The sequence below is a fragment of the Mus caroli genome, unplaced genomic scaffold (genome assembly GCF_978045245.1).
Source record: "Mus caroli unplaced genomic scaffold, Mus_caroli_1 scaffold_13, whole genome shotgun sequence".
Lineage (NCBI taxonomy): Eukaryota > Metazoa > Chordata > Mammalia > Rodentia > Muridae > Mus > Mus caroli.
Window position 1 is genome coordinate 32,085,479 of NW_028227268.1, and position 17,741 is coordinate 32,103,219.

Here is a 17,741-nt window from a genome sequence, read left to right on the forward strand (position 1 = left end):
CCTTTTGTCCCTAGCTGCCCTGCAAAAGCAGGGAACACAGCCCTGGGCTGCCAGGGATGGAGAAACTTAAGGCCAGGGTAATAACATCAAAAGCAAATTTCTGCATCTCAGGGGCAAAGGAGCTACTCTCCTAGATAAAGCAACATTGTTGTCCAAATCTTTCTTTCCAAAAGATCTGAGACTTTCCTAAGGTTGGGCCTCAGCCAGCCAGCGAAGGAAGTTACTCCAGCGAGCCTTTGGAATGGCAAATGCTAGAAAAATAAACAAACAGACCTCTTCCATTCCCTTCTCTCTTCCTTGTCTATTTTTATAGCCCCCTCCCTCAACGCCCCCCACCGCTCCAACCCCGGTGTTCTTTAGCCCTCTGCATCACCCTGCCTGCTCCTTCCAGACCGTTCCCTTCCCCACTTCCATCTTCTCCGGAACCACATTCACTAGTCGTCCTTCTGTAAAACAAAATGCCTAACTTCAAAATGAGGGCTCAGGAGACAGGAAGTCTAATTCGATCTCTCCCTGTTGCCTCCTCTTGTTCTCTTGTAAAGTCGACCTGAAGCCTACCTGAGGTTGAACAATGAGGTTGCTTTGGGAATTTCGAACCTCCTTGAGAAAGATTAGAATGTAACAAGAAACATTTGCTGGCGTAGTCAGGACTTCTCTTTTCCTAATGAGCTAGAGCCCTCTCTTGAAAAGAAACTTTGTACTTATCATCATCCCTCTGTCCCATCATCAAGCTTTGCTCTCATTCTAGTATTTGACGTTTGGGAAGGCTGGGCTTTCTGTCAATACTGTGTGGCCAAGCGGCAACTGATGGGGGCATAGAGACCCTTCTCCGGCTGCTGCCTCCTGGACCAAATAGACACTGGGACCCCACCCCGCTTGGAGAGGATGCCTAGACCCTCAGAGCCAGGCTGCAGCTTCCTACGGTCAGCTCCTGCTGAAACTGTTGCTTTCTTTGTAGAATGCAGGTGACAGGGACCCATCCACCGCCTGGAAACCTGTTGGTAATTTGCTTTAAAAATAATGCCAGGTTCTCACACTGGCTGCTGGGTGCGCTAACTCAGCAGGGAGGGTTAACACACTCAGCAGGGAGGGGAGAGAGCGTTACTTCACAGGATAGCACTATGGGGAGGTTAGGTAAGGTTACCAGAGAGATGAAGTCACCTTGCACCTTCCAAGAGATCTGCAAGTCTTGAGGAATAGCTAGCGGGAGTTCAGAGCCACGCCCCCTTCCCTTTCTATATCCGACTGGGATAGTTTGAAGTCCTGTTTTCTTTTTGGAGGAGGCTGGCGATTAAGCACACAGCTCCATACATCGCAAGCATGTACTTTGCCACTGTGAGCTCCAACTGCAAAACCATCACTTTTTTTTTTTTTTTTTTGGTGGAGGATTGGAGGTTGGGGGTGGGTGGGAGCTTGGCAAAGTCTCTGAAGGAATGAATGGAGAGTCGGTCACCTTCATCAACATCAGGTGTCGATTTTCCACTGTGACTGTGTGGATTCATTTCTCAGTATCTTAGGCATGGTGAATGAATACCTGGCTAGTTACTGTTTGACACCTAGGGAAAGACTCTGGACTTCTACCCCCCCACACTTAAGGAGTGTTTTCCGTATGTAATTTCATTTTACAAATAACAGCGTATATCTTTGTAACATTAGGACAATTATTATTCAAGACTATGCCTGGACTAAGAGATTCAGTCGTCAAGGTTGTAAGACCTGATTGTTGAGCCTTTCCTCTCATCGGTTGGGAAACTTTAAGCTCACGGGATTTTTGCCTTTTGTATAAGGAAGGATTTGTGGAAGTTGATCCAGGTACCCACAGCTCTGGACACTTCCTAAGGAGATGTTGTCAATTCTTTTGTCACTAGGTTTCTATCACTAAGACTTCCTCGCTTGTTTTCCACCAGAATAAGAAGCCAGGAAACATTAGTTGAATGAATGAATGATGTCTCAAAGATTCGACTTTGTCAGAATGACTTTAAACAGATGCTTGGGCTGGCAGGATTTCTTTTCCGACGTAGTGGGTACAGCTTAGCCAGTGAGTCTTGGAGGAGGCCAAGTGTAGCCTCCCTCAGCTGATGCCGTGACAGGCTCTAGGGATCTTCACTCACAGCACCCTCACAGGCTGCTTTTCTTCTGTGTCGTTTTCATGTGATTGGTTGTATAAACGGGCAAGAATGAAGAGACCTTTCAGAGTAGAGGATCTAGATGCTTTCAAAGCCAGCTGGTAAAGTGCTTTTGTATCAGAAGCATACGAACTCAGTACCCCTAATATCCATATACAAAGCTGGTGCAGTCATACAGGCTTGCACACACACACACACACACACACCATCACGTTACATTTCATTGATTAATAGATGAAGGTAAGCATGTCTCTACAGACATGTTAGTTGCAGCTTCTTTGTGTGTGAGATTTGACCGTTGACGAACTGGTGAGTCTCCCCACACCAGTCACCGGTTGCCCCTGAACCAGAACTGCTGAAGAGAATCCACAGCACAATCAGACCAGGCACTACTGCAGCGTTGCCCTAGGTAAGAGAGCTACCTGCATCTTCCCAGTGCCCTACACTCTATCTATCCATTCGGAGCCTGCCATCCATCCCATCCCGTGCATGCATGCCAGAGTTGTTAGTCTTTCCCATACTCACCATGCCTCGGTTTATCTGTGTGTTAAAGAGAGGAATAGCCTTCTTACCTCTAGCTAGAAGTGAATCATAACATTATCCAATCGATATTGCAGACCCGTGTGAATCAAACTACAGGTCCAGCCTTAAGAACTTTAGTTTTTATGAAAGAAACGTGTTTCATTTTGAAGACCAAACTGCAATGACTCCACCTCTGTTTCCTTGAGTTTTAATCTATCCTATACCTGCCCTTCCATTTTATCAATAAACAAGCCCAGTTTTAGCTAAGTTTGTGGAAGTCTACATGCCCTTTGTTTATACTGTGTGAAAGGGCAAGAGGCGGATTGGCCTGGAATTCTTCTGTGTTTCACTATGGGATGCAGAAAGACTCTTGTCTTGAGCCATATGTAGAGACCCTCTTCTCAGTGAACCAGAGGAGTGGATGTATAAAGAAGCAGAGCTAACTTCACAGAAGGGCCCAGTGCAGACTCGAGACACAAGAGCAGCTTTTGCCCAAGTGTCCTTAGGATGGCAGTGGAAGGTCCAGTAGGCATGATGACTACACTGGACAATAGCCGGTCACCGTTGTGCTCTGCAGATGGAGGACAGAGCTCCCCCCCAAGGCATCCCCCCACGGCCTGGGAAATCCTTACTCTGGCAAGAAGCTGTGCACCCTCTGATCTGAATGTTGCCCTTCTATCAGGCAGCAGGAAGAAAAGCAACAGCTCCTTAGTTGCCATCCCTTCCTTTCATGCCTATGATAGGTCGGGCCCTAGGCTACACAGCTTCTATGTGTTATCTCATTAAACTCCAAAGCCACCCCTGGGCACTCGTAGCACTAGTATTAGATTGGTACTGTTATCACTGTCCTTTTACAGATGATGCCCAGAGAAAGGGGGCACAAATGGTATAGGCAGCAGTTAGCCGGCAGGGATGGGATAGGACTCAACACCACCATCTGGTACTGCAGCTCTATGGTAGGCCACCACAGCCTCCTCCACTCTTCAGGAGAGGGCTCTTTGCATGCAGAAGATAGCAGAATGTCAGGAGCCATCGGTGCCCCTGTGCCCATGGGATGGGATGGTGGCTACTAGCATCTGGGAGCCCGAATGTGGAGGGACAGAGAGGAAGATATGTTTTGTACTGGCTGCATCTCTAGAGACCTAGCCTCTCTTTAACCAGCTCCCAGGGTATCTAATTTTAAAGGACAACCAGACCAGCTTGCAAAACACAAGGTTTATGTTTAAATCATGAAGATTTAGTTTAAAAGTGAATTCTGTGCTTTGGTATGACTCTCAAAGCCTCCATTCCTTCTGACATACGAGCAGCAGAGAAACCCTCAGAATGCAGAAGTCAGCAAACAAGCAATGGATAGGAAAGGCCCAGCAGGAGTCAGGGACACGAATGATGCTGTGTCTCTGAGGCCGCTTGTGTACAGCTCCCAGCAAAGTCAAACAAGTCCCAGGCCCCACTGCCCCATGCAGCAGTGGATACCTGCATATAGGCATAAAATCCTCCATCTTTCATGAATACGTTCCCCTTGTATAGACACGTGCACATATGTCTTTAGGGAGCCACACACATGAATATCTGACTATGCTGGGAGTCATCTGTGGGTTTAGCCCTCAGTAAGCTATGGGGAGAAGATAAAAGCACTTCCTTGGTATTCCTGCCCATCTGTTTCCCCAAGGCACACCTAGGTTCTTTCTTCCCAGATACACACGAATGAAGTAGTCTCTTCCGAGATGCTTACGGGAGGAGGCACAAGGCATCAGAGCCTTCATTGGTAAATATTAGTTTCCTTCCCTCCCTGTGTATAAGGCGAGTTGTACTGAGTGGATGAGGCTTCGGCAGCTCAGAGAGCAAAAATAGCTCTGCCTGTGAGGATGTGGTCTCTTTTCCCCCCAAGTGTGGACCAGATGTCAGGCTGCCGGGTGAGGACTCAAGGAATGTGACAGCTTCCTTCTGCAGGGCTTCGCTGCTTCTCTCCAGATGGAAGCCTCCATTCCCCATTCCCATGTGAGTTTTTGGATTTGAAAAACAAGTACAAAAAAAAAAAAAAAGATGGTTCATGAGCCTTGTCCTCCACCAAAAGCACGTGTGTGTGTGTGTGTGTGTGTGTGTGTGTGCATTTTAGGTATTACTCTCAACTCAGAGACATGGCTACCATGCCATCTCCCCTGGGGCTTAGTAACAATGAAAAGGAATGGAAACCTATAGCCTGTGAGTGTTCATTTTTGAGTTGCTCATATTCGTTTTTTGACCTCATATTTACTCAGAGCCAACTGTTTACCATGCACCGAGCTACGTGTCGACAGTCACAAGAGATCGGGAAGATGTCATCCTTTGAACTGATAAAGCCCATGAGGGGCAAAGGAGATAAATTATTGTAAATGGAGTCTGACCAGTGGTAGAAAGAAGCTATGCAAAGAGGGACTTAGCAGAGGCGATTCCCAGACCCACCCCCAACTGTGTCTTGAGGAATAAGCAAAAATGGTAGCAGTAGACAGGAAGGATTTCATACGTGACTTAATGAATTTTTCTCAACTGGTATTAGCAGTATGCCAGTAATTTGTAGGAAAGTACCAAATCTGCACCAGGGGATCATAGGCAAGGGGCATTCAGGGTGTTATAGGACAGACAGAAGAATTGGGTGGTGGTAGTGGGGGGAACCAACCCAAATATTAAAGTGATGGTTAATCCTCAACCTGACTGAATCCCCTTATCCACATGAGGAAAGAATTTGTGGTACAGTGTAGGACCTGTGTGAGCACGCTCAGGGTGGCAAAACATGTGTCTCAAATGTGGTGTGTTTAAAGAAGCTGTTAGGAGGTTAGGGGCGGCATAATTGATATGATTTAGAAGTTGCTGTGGCAACACACCTACCTCTAGAGAGTCAGTGTCTGTGGGAAGACAGGCAAGCTCATGGCTTTTGCCCTGGACTATCCTGTGCCTTGCTATTGCCTGCTGTGGGCCAAAGGTCTGGACAAATTCAAAAGAACAAATGCCCCACGTGGTTTGTTGCAGCCAGTCTTTGTGAAATTGACCCTGGAATAAGATAAAGAGGTGGTTAGTAAATCAGCTACAAGGTTACGGGAAAGAGTAAGGGAGAGAGAACCTGGGCTGGCTTGCCAACTCTTCAGGAAGCATCTCCTCATGTTGGGAAGCATGGAATCGCTTGTAGATTTCCATGAAAAAAAGTAAATGCATATGACCTCTGTGCATGTAAACTGCCTGTGTTATAATACCCATGTTATAATGCCCGTGTTATAAGCAGTAGCACAGAAGAATGCTTTGGGGACATAAGTAATGCAGACTTCAGAATGGCAGAAAGATTTGGGTTAATGAAAAATTGGCCATAACAAGTTTAAAAGACCTCAGTGACTGCCTCGGTGGCGCCACCTTCAGGCAAATCACTGTATAATGTGGTTGGAGGCAGGCTTTGGTTTGTGAGCCCTTGATGCAGAGGCATCTTTGGCCACCTTAGTAATTCTTCACTTTGGCTCTACACTAGGATGACTAGTGGCAATTCTTGACATTTTTGTTTTAAAATATTCCATTACAAAAGAAGGAAGCATCATTGTTAAAGTCAGAAGTGTATGACAATATAGCTTGAGTTCTTACAGTCTTATTTCCAGACTAGTTTCCTACAGTCTCTTGCATTCTCTTCCAGAGAGTTCCTTTGATTCTGTAAGCATATATATATATATATATATATATATATATATATATATATATATATATATATGGGTGTGGGTGTATATTGTGTGTTTGGAGATATGAAAATATATGTATGTATATTTGCATGTACCTGGCACATGCTGTGGTACAACTTGCCTCTTTAATATCTGTTGGAGAACTATCCATATTAGCACATACAGATCTGCCAGCGGCATGGAATCCCGTTGTTTGGGTGTTCTACAGTTCGTCCTTGCTTCTAGGCATTTAGATTGGTGTCTTCCACAGATGCCGTCGTTCACGTTTGTAGTAGACCTAAAATTTAATTCCTAGATGTGGAAAGGCTGGATCAAAATGTGTAGGCTCCAGAGGAACTGAACTTAATTTACACTCCCACCAGAAGCATGTAGGGAAGCTATTTCCTCTTTCATTGAGAAAAAGAAATTGGAGAGCCCAGGCCACATTTTCAGATCTTCTGATTGGGCAGGGAGAGGTGCTGGATATAGGGGTGACCTCAGTGTTCTTAAGAGCCTTGCGGGTCAATCTCTAACAAGGTGGAGACTATGAGCCATGGGTAGTTACTTGATCCTGTCCTTTGAGATCCAAGCAGCAAGATCTCATGCATGGTTGTGAACTGGGCAAAACAGAAAGATGTGTATCTTCCGAAATTCCTAGTAAGCTGGACACTCCCATTGAGATAGACATGGAATTAAATGAGTCTCTATCCATAAACATGGTATATTGAAACATCAAACGCCAGAGAAGTCCCACCAAGGTTCTGTTTGATACTTTCCCCTCTCCTTTCTAATTATTTTGTCAGAATGCTTTTCTTGTGTAAGGAAAAGTTGTGGCCTCAGATTCCTTAGAAGTAGTTTGTAGATGTTAATAGTTAACAATTGTTTTGGTAGTGGTATGAAATGTCCCAGATGGGTGCCAACCTTGGCAGCTTCAGAAACTCAAGGTCTCCTCTTTCTCTTGCTTAGGTAACTCAGATGATTGAGAGACAGAGAAAACACCAGCCACCTTAACAATCACAAGTTACTGTCCTGTGGGCAGCCCTGTTTTAGACAAACATCACCAGTTTTCAGTTCCTTGATCCTGTCCTTTTCGGCTGTGCCATACCATTTTCTCCTGGGAGTCTGTCCTCAGAGCTGCTGGAAAGCCCCTTGCTTTGCAGCCTGCAGCTCCCCCCCCCCTTTTTCTCCCTGGCAGTTCGCACTTAACACACACCTAGCACACACACATAGAGAGACAGACAGACAGGCAGACAGACAGACAGAGAAGACACACTTAACACACAAACACTCATAGACACACAGACACACGCTCCCAGAAGTGGGCAAAGAGAGAGGAGAAGCAGAGACAGACCACTTGTCTTCACCTTAAGGCAGATCTTCTCTTCCTTCCTCTTCTTCCCCTTCCTTCCTCTTCCCCTTTCCCCTCCCCTTCCCTTTCCCCCTCTCCCTCCCTCTCCCATCCCCATCCCCTCCCTCTCTTTCTTCTTCTTAGTCTTCGTCTTCATCTTCCTTTTCTTTTTCAAGCTGGGGATTAAAACCCAGAGCATCACACACGCCAGACCAAACCTTCCTTGGCACTGCGTTACATCACCTGCACAGCTCTATTACTGTTTTGGAAACGGGTCCTCGCTAAGCTGCCCAGGCTGGACCTCAGCTTTTTATGTAGCTCAGCTGAGCCTCAAGCCTCTGATCCTCCTGCCTCAACCTCCTGAATAGCTCGCCAGGGTTACAGGCATGAGTCACCATGCCCAGCTTCTGAGGAAACAGCCCCCTGCTCCCAACTACCTAGGGTTTTCCTAGAGTTCTTTCACTTCTGTTGTGATAAAACTGTCCAAAAACAACTTCAGGAAGAAAGGGTTTATTTAGCTTAAAATTCCAAGTTTTAGGCCATCACTGCAGGGAAGTCAGGGCTGAAACTTAAACCATCAAATCCACAGCCAGGAACACAGAGAAAATAAATATGTGTATCCTTGCTTGCTGCATTCTCCTGTCTTACATAGTTCAGGATCCCCTGCCTAGAGAAATGTGCTTCCCACAACTCAGGGTGGGTCTTCTTACATTAGTTAACAAGCAAGACACCCCCCTTAACCCACAGACATGTCCACAGGGCCTCATCTCAGCGGTTCCTTAGTAAGATTGTGTTCCCAGGTGATTCTGCGTTCTGCCAGGTTGGTAGTAAAGTAAGCCGCCAGCCTAGCATCTTCTTACAATTGGTTTTCTTTTCCATTCGCTCCTTCCCATGATTAGGTAAGGGTTGATTTTGATGCAGGTTTTTTGTAGGAAGTTCTAAGTCCAATAGAATGTTACTGTTGACTGTCAACACTGACAATGACAGACAGTGTCTTTCAACACACCGGAATGACAAAGGGGTCTGGGGAGTCTGTGGGATGCTCTTAGTCCATGCAAATGGGACTTCATTTGATGCACAGTCCCAACGGGCATGGGCCAGAGGAGCTGAAAGGGAGCCACAGCATTAGTGACCCAATAGCCTGCTGATAACTTTCTATCTGTCAAGGCGCACATAGACCTCACCTCATACCCGTGAAAGAGGAGAGCAGATTTTTGTCCCATGAGGATTTCTGCATAGACTGCATCATGCAGAAGCCAGATGGGTTCAGCTTGGCTAATCTTAGTGCAAGCTGGGAAATTTCAACTGAAATAACACATTTCTAAGAAACTGTCTGGTGTGGAATATTATGTATGTATAAGAGAGTGGCATACCTATAGCACAAAGTCGAACTACTTATTGTATGCTCAGGTATATGTAGGATTTGTCTGTACCCCTCTTTCCAGTGTAGTAAGAAAAAGATTTGACAAGTCCCCTCATTTTCTCCTGCTTACTATATCAATAGCTATCAAACAGTTTTTCTGTCACACAGACTTGAATTTATTTAGAAAGTCCCAAGTAGGCCTTTCCCCCAAATCTTGGCTTGCATCTGAATGTAAAACTCAGATGTATCCCCATGGCTGTTGATTTAGGTAAAAGCTGTCTGTGATGGACAGGAGACCCTCCAGTCTTCCCTTTCCTACTGCCTCAGGGACTGATGATGGAGCTGTTGCTTTTTCGTGATGTCCTACCTGCTATGAAGAAAGCATATACCCAGATCCATAACCAGTCAGTCAGCACAAGAAGGCTTGAGCACTGAACATATGCACAAATGAGACACTAACGTGCCCATCACTGAGAGCCAAGACTGGTAGCCTCGGAGATTGTTCACCTTGAGATCCTGGACACATGGAAACCATTTTGTTCAGGTACTCCACAGAATGAATTCAGTTTGTCCTCTGAGATCCATACGCCTGACTAAGCATACCGTCTAACAATCTAACAATACATGTTTCATAATCCATCAGAATTACCAATAACAAATAGGTAGAGGGAGAATGGCCATTATTCTGTGGTATTTCCACAGCCTACAGGATAGTGGACCATAGAGGGTGTCTCTGTAGGCATTTGGCTTGCCATTCTTTCTTCTTCCATAAAATCACTTTCTAGACCTAGATACAATACAAAGGAAAAGATGAGATCAGATTATTAGGACGTAGTTTTAATAGGCAGTATAAGGATACAGGTTTAATAGACAGTATAAGGATACCTTTACCAAACTAGGATTTTCAGCCCAAGAAGGTGTTCTTGTGAGCACATCTTGGAATCTTCCCGTAGAGATGCGGATATCTAACATCACAAGATACATGTGAGAGCCCCAGCGGTCCTGCCTTATGCAGGAGCCCTGTGAGTGCTGCTTGAAGAGAATTGTCTGACATTAGCTGTTGGTGTTAGGGAGATCTCTGATGGGCTTCTGTGTCAGGGCGTGGAGGTATGGAAAGAAAGGAGTGTAGAGTTAGCCTTAGTTTCAAATATACCCTCTTTCAACTCACTTACCATTTAAGCTCCTGCAAAGTACTTAATCTGTTCAGTTGTATTGTTTGTCTATTTGTTTGGTTGGCTTCATTTTTTTTTTTTTTTTTTTTTGAGACAGACTCTGGCTCCTAGCCTGGAATGGTCTTAAACTCCCCGACCTTCTTGTCTTTACTTCCCAGTACTGGGTTAGGGGGCCGAATCTCCACAGTCAGCCTGTATTGTTTCCCACATTTCTTTGTTTGTTTGTTTGGTTGGTTGGTTTTTGTTTTTTCAAGGCAGGGTTTCTCTGTGTAGCCCTGGCTGTCCTGGAACTCACTCTGTAGACCAGGCTGGCCTCGAACTCAGAAATCCGCTTGCCTCTGCCTCCCGAGTGCTGGGATTAAAGGTGTGCGCCACCACTGCCCAGCTCCCACTTGTTTAATGGCGGTGATATCATAGGTGCTTGGTTCGGAGGCATGCTAACTGCTCATTAGTGAGCAGCAGGGTTGTCAGGTGGATCTCTCTTTGGTCAGTTCCATTTATGTCTTGTTAAAAAGCTGGTGGCTGTTTCTAAGCACTTCACACTGAGGCTCCTCCTCTGCCAGAGCCTAAAGGGTCCCCGTTCCTTCCCCAGGATATTTGCATTGACTTCCTCATTGCCCTGTTCTCTTCCGAGAGAGGCCCTGAAATCAGCACATCTGTAACTGGTTAACATTGCTCTTCAGATGTCTAAATCTCCCTAGAAACCTGAGGTGCATGTCCGGGAGGCTTCTCCATCGGGTATCCATGGGCACATGGGGCCATTAGAGGCCTTTCCCTCTGGATGTGTTCATTCTGCCTATCTCCCCTGTCAGTGAATGATAACACCTATCCAGGTATCCACGCTAAAACTCACACTCATCCCACATCAGTAACGAGTCTCACCCGTTCTGGTCCTCGGCTAACCCCACCTCCGTGCCAATATTCATTTTCCAGAAAAGAGCCATGCACGTGACGTTCTTGCTCCGATCTCCCCCGCTGGCCGGCATTTCCTGACTGGGGAAATCTGAACATCTCTAACTATATCTTCTGCTCTCAATCCATACTCTTTGCCCCTCGGCTCCAGCTGTTTCCTTGACTGGAGTATGACTTCGCCTGTGTCTGGAGGCTTCCTGTGTTCTGTTCCCTCTCCCGGCTTAATCTTCATGTTTTTACTTTCTGGCCGGTTTCCAGACTTGGCCTAGAACCGATGCCAGCTCTCTTTGAAGAGCCTTCCCGGATGTCCTGTACTCCCTCCAAAGACATAGATTAACAATCAACTTTTCAACTGCAACCTTTGGCTCTTTGGACAAAGTTCTTTCAATCACTTCACAGCCTGTACACTAATCACCTGTGTACTTACGAGTCTCCACAGCCAAACTGCATGTTTTCTAGAGTTCCCTCTTCTGCTCTCAGAGCCCCATCTACAGTAGGCACCCAACAAAAGGTTTTGAAGTAAATACATGCTTTTATCACCAAGCATGTGTTACTCTCCTATATAAGTTATGGCTGTGGTCTTGCCTGGAAAGATTTACAATCAAGTTTGAGGACTGGTAGTTATTTTAAAAGTCAAGAGTCATTTACAGTGATACAAACTCCAGGTTGGCATATGTGCAAAATGACTTAGCTAGTATTCCGAGAGAAATCAGCGTGCCCTACTGCTTTCTACTAAAGTTGCCTTAAGGGGAAACAGAGGCCTGGGATCAGGGCTTCTTAGTGGTCGGACAAAGAGAGATGCTAAGATGTAAAAGCCAAAAGGTTTGCCTCGGGCAGATTGTACATGGCAGGGGCCATGTGCCTCACCACGGAGGTCACCTACCACCAAGGGCCTGGGGCTGAGAGGCACTGGAAAATTATGGGCTGCTTTTGATCATGGTAAAGATATCCTGAAGGGAGTACACTGGCAGTTCTGTGGGTGGATGGGATCGCTTCTGGCAGAAAGACATAGTAGAAACACAGCTTGATTGTCCAAGTCTTATGTGAACGGGCCTGCATCCAGCCCATGACCAGAGCCCCAAGCACGGAAGAGAAACTACCCAGAGCTTGCTATTTAGTTACTAGACCTAGGAGGAGCGTGTCTAACCTCTCAATCTTTAATCTCGATATTTCAAGGGTCAGGGAGTCACCCCTAAGGATCCTGTAACTGAGAGGGTCTTCGGAGTCCAGACCATGGCTCTTTTCGCCATACTGCCTAAGAGTAGATGTTAAACTTTAAAGCCAGACAGCATTGAGAAATACTTTCAGGCATGAGGAACCATGCAGGAAGGGTGAATGAAGGTCAACAGGAGGCTGGAGCTGGTCTGGGCTCGAACACATCCAGGCCTGAGATGCCAGTGAGACTGGAGAGCCTGACTGGCAACCTGCACCTTGGTTATCACTCTCTGTGAACTTCAGGGTGGGAGAGGTGCAGAGAGCTCTTGGACGGAAACCAAGGAACGAGATTGGGGCAGCAGGGTTGGGTGTTCATTTCTGGGTGCCAAACTTGGAGCCTTGTGCAGGGGAAAATGTGCAGCTCTCTTTGACATGCCACAGATGTACCTGAATGCGAGTCATGTTATCCAGAAGTTGAGTTTTCAAACAATCCTGTTTGCCTTCCTCTGTTTTATTGAATTTGGGCCAGGGGTCGGCAGGGGGCAAGGCTGTGAAGAGCACTGGCCCCTTTGTTTGCACTTAGGTCCTAGGTTAAGAGTGGATGAGAGCAAACAGCGTCTCTTCCTTTGGTCTCCTGTTTCACGGCCCCCTTTCTAAATCCAACCCAAAGGAGAGCCTTCAGTGTAATAACTAATCCTGGCAGCACTTTGTAAACTGCGGGTTTCAAATGACTAGGCCTGCACATTTCCACCAACTCCAGCAATTAAAGAGTCTCCGGGGACCTAGGCAGTGCTGATGCTAGTGGTGGGTACTGCTGTTGAAAAAAAAAAAAAAAACCGGGAAGAGCCGCTTTCTGAAAATAGACTGCAGGTATGGGACAGCTCATTTCCCGGCTCGATAAGGAGGTCGCCCGTCCTAGGGGGAGTCAGGTAGATTGCTTACTGGTTCAATTTTTTCCCACCAGTAAAATGTACCCACTTAGCCTTACCCATTTCACAGGGTTGGCAGGGTGGGCAGAATGAGGTCATCGATGGGCAGTGGGTACCCAAGGAGGTCTAGATGTTCATGCCGAGAGCAGAAGCCTTCCCCTCCCCCTCCATGGAGATATGATGGCACTGACAGCCTTCAGCACTTTGCATACCACAGAGGGCCTCTCTAGTGGGTTGACTGTGGTCTGTCTGTCTTTCTTCTCACTCCATTGGCCCCTTTGGCTTGCCCTTTGTTATGTGCAGTTGTGGAAAGGCAGTCTGGACTGGCAGCCTTGGGAAGAGGGAACTGGCTGATCCTGTTCAGAGGAACTGCTTTAAGGCCACTTTGCAAAGTTTAAGCCAGCCAGCAATCTGAATTCACCTTTTATTCCCCAGGACTTAACCTCACCCTCGCCCCGTCTCTACGTAGTTCCAGGTATTGGAGTGGAGTGTGGGACGGGGAAATGGTGCCTGACAGGGACAGAGAGAGCAAGCCATCTTGTTTCCCATCCATGGCATCTGGCGTCTGTACCCACCTCTGAGGCTTTGAAGCTGCAAGATCCCAAGCGCAACTCAGGCTGGCGTTCAGTGCTGTTGGCACCGTGAGTTCATTTGTGGCCTCCTGAAGTGTTATTACTGCTTAGAGAAGCCACAGAGTCCTACATGCTGGCTTCTGCCACTCTGTGACACCCTCACCCCAACCTCCAACCGGGTCTGGGTGAGGTTTTCAGCTTAGTGAAGAGCAGTTAGAGGGCGCTTTGTTGTCCTCTCCTCGGGGACAAAAGCGGGAAGGCCTAGGGCCACACACACTCTGACCTCTAGTTCAAACATCTGTTCCTTCCCCACCCGACTGGCTTCTGCCAGGCTGTGGTTGTGAGCTCTGGTCCCACCACGCAGCGGGTTCAAGAAGGCAGATTTTGCTGACAGCTCTGGCAAGAGGCCTGATGACAAATACCCTTGGAACGGGAGGCCTTGCTAATCCTCCGGGCCAAGCTCCTGCCAAGTTAGAAGCTGCCAAGTCAAGTCAGGGCCACTCTGAGTTCTGATCCACGGCCCCAGGGCAAAGTGCTTGTCCTAGGCACGGGGTCACACTCGGCAGTGTCTAACAGGCTTAGCAAGGCTAGCACTAGAGGAAATGGGAGCCAAGGGCATGGCAGGAGAGAGGTTCAGACTCCAGACCTACCCAGGGCCTTCCCTCTTGCTGTGGTCCCATGGTTCCAGGGGAGGTGAGCAGCATTGTCTATTCCCCAGGCTGCAGGTGAGGGGACGGGACTCTTGATTATAGAGGGACTGGCCTGAAGCTTTAGAGCTCTGTGGGTGAAAAGCCCCGATCTGTCTGTATTTTTGATGTGCAACGTTCCCTCCTCTAGAAGAGGTCCCAGAAAAGGGTCCTAGTTGGGAACGAGAGCCGCAGAATGGCCATCTACCCACAGGGAACACAGTCACGCTACTCATAAGGACTCTAGATATAAAACACTTCTCCCCCATGAAGTGACCTGTAAGCCAACTTCTTTCCATCCAGTAGGTGTGTGATGCCTGTTGAGAAACCCTGTCTTCTCAGGGGGTGGGGAGGGAGGATTGACTGGATGCATAGAGGTTCTCTACATAAGCTTGTATGTGAGGGGCCACAGTGATGCGGTGCTGGCCCGGCGCCTCAGTGGTTCTCTTGTCAAATGTGGTCCTGCTCTCGGCACGAGTTTACTCTTCTGGGTTTAGAGCAAGGAGGAGCTGAAGCAGAGACACAGAGGGAGAGAGGAACAAAAGACTGTCCTTGCCCCTTTGTATGACCAGCTCTTGTCTTACCTGTTGGGTCCCGAGATGTGCGGATCTGAAGAGGGCTCCTTTTGCTCCCCTGCTGCCAGGGTGAGAGAGGGTAAGGTAAAGGAGAAATCATGCATTTAGGGTCTGGCTGGCTAGTGCCTGAGTCCCCACTGACTTGAGTGACTTAATGTAAGTAGTCTCATCGTCTGTCCTTTCTCTGTTACTTCCCTAAAACAAGAGGCTGTGTCCCTGAGCAGGGCAGGCTGATAATTCAATGCCGTTCTGTTCAGAGGACCCTTAGCCTATTCATGATACAGGGCTGCTCCTGGCTTGCCCTGGAGGCAGGACTAGGATCCGTGGCCCCAGCAGTGGTGTATCTGCTGGTTGCAGAGTGAGGAAGAGGAGGCGAATCTGACTATTGTTGGGCATGCCTGGCAAATGATGCAGTGTTTCAGAGCTGATTCTGCGCCTCTGCTTTTCCATCCCTTTATTTCCACATCTGGAGACTGAGGATGCTAGTAAGTCCACCCTCGGAGAGCTGACGTGGGGATTTAACAAAGGAGCGAACCTTTCTGAGAAGCCCGAGGGAAGCAAGGGTTCCACCTGGTTACCCTTCCGGTTACGAACAGTGGTCGGTACTCACTACTCATGGGAGGGAACACCACACATCTGCTTGCCCCCAGGACACACTGCGCCCGTTTCACACTGGTTAGAGCAGAGCAGCTCCCTTCCTGCTGTCCACACACCAGGGCTCAGATGGGGCTACAGATTTACTGCTCACCCTTATTTCTGCTGACAGCCTGTTAACTCCATGAACAGAGGTGTTGGATAAAAGCCTGGAGATGAGAAGCACCTTTACAGTGGGACTTTGTTTGTATTTAGTCTTCAGGCTTGAGAGTGAATGCTTCTTGGCACCATGTCTGAGTATGTTTTGCGGGGGGGGGGGGGGGAGAAGGGGGGAATATGTGTGTGAAAAGAGGGGAGGATACATATATAAACACACACACATAGATAGATAGATAGATAGATAGATAGATAGATAGATAGATAGATAGATAGAGAGGCAGGCAGGCAGGCAGGCAGGCAGGCAGGCAGGCAGGCAGGCAGGCAGGCAGGCAGGCAGAAAAAGCACCCGGGATCCCAGGCTCAGGACACTTAAAAACATGGAACTTTAAAATAAGCTTTTAGTTGTTGGGGGAGCAGAGTACCCTTTCCAGTATAATCTTAGGCTAAGCCTTTTCTTTCTTTCCTTTTGTTCACACACACACACACACACACACACACACACACACACACACACACACACACACACACACACCATGGTGTATATGTATATGAAGGTCAGAGGAGGATGAACGGCCTGCAGTGTTGCTCTCAGCTCACTCTCCTGAGCTAGACAGTGAGCCCCAATGATCTTCCTGCCTGTGTCAGCCTCAGTACTGCGGTCAGAGCTTGTGCAGGACCAGCTCGGTTATTGTGCCTTAACCTGCTCAGATCTGAAATCATCCCCTTGCTTGTGCCACAGGCTTTCTTACCCAGAGAGCCATCTTTCCAGCTCCAAGGAAAACCCTTTTTGTCTTTTTCTTTTCTCTGCCTTTAACTCCTCTCTTCTCTCCTACAGCCTCTCTTTTTATTTAATCTGCATTTCTTCTTTCATTCACTCCTCTGTCCCTTCTTCAGTTTCTTCCTTCATCCCATTTCTTACATCTCCTTTGGCCCCTTTCTTCCTGCTCTTCTTGCTTTGTAACTTCTTGGGTGGTCTTCCCCCGGTGACATTTAGCACAGCTCCCTGCAAAACAGATATCCAAGAAAAATGTGCCCACTTTAAAAAAAAAAGTCTTAATTTTTCAGATTTTTGAAAAGTAAAGGCACCCCTTAGAAGCAATTTGAAGGCCAAAGTAGGAAAAACTAGTCCCCGTTTCAGTGCTACAGGAGGTAATAGTGTGGATGAATAGTAAGAGGAAACCCAAGGGTTAGATGGGCAGTGGGTGAGCCTGAAGTCCATCAGAGGATTGGAGCGGGAACAAAAATCATGCAAGGGAGCAGGCAGGGAGTGGAGGGGGAGAATGTTGTAGCTAGGGACTGTACTAAATACCCAGGCCGGAGGCAGCTAGTACATGGGTGTGTGAATGGACAGGAAGGGCTAGTGTGGGAGGGGAGTCTCCAATGTTGTCACAAGGTGATGGAGTGATTCTGGAAGCTTCGAGAGCAGACCTGCCTGAATGTCTGCTTGCAGAGTGTCTTCTGGCTGCCATATTACATGATTAGCCAAGGGTGGAAGGACAGAGAGAGAACAGACAGGACGACAGAGGTTGCAATAGTTCAGGAGAGGGATGGTGATGGCTTAGAATTAGGGACAAACCTGCAAGTGAGTGAGTGGGTCTCTGTGATCCTGGAACGTACCTTTTACATTTGTGGTTATAGATGGACCTCTCCCCAAGTTCTCTCCAGTTCCTGTGCTAAACATTTTACCTGCGTACATTGTTGAATTCATTGTCACAGTCTTTTCTCCCTGGCTGTTCAGCCAACACTCTGACATCCTTTTGTATACAAGGAGACCAGAACTCACAAAGAACTATAAGATCATCTCTATCTCTCTCCATCTCTTTGTCTATCTCTGTCTCTCTGCCACTCCTCCCCCCCCCCCCCGTGTGTATGTGTGTGTGTGTGTGTGTGTGTGTGAGACCGATCATTTCTTTTTCCAAACAGATTTTGATGGGGTGTGGAAGAGCTGTTAGTT

At 47.4% G+C, this 17,741-nt stretch overlaps 1 protein-coding gene across 6 annotated transcripts in view; it reads left to right on the forward strand.

Annotated features, from left to right (window-relative positions):
* Positions 1–17,741, forward strand: part of Hlf (HLF transcription factor, PAR bZIP family member) — a 55,619-nt gene that overhangs the window by 21,386 nt on the left and 16,492 nt on the right. The window lies entirely within an intron of this gene.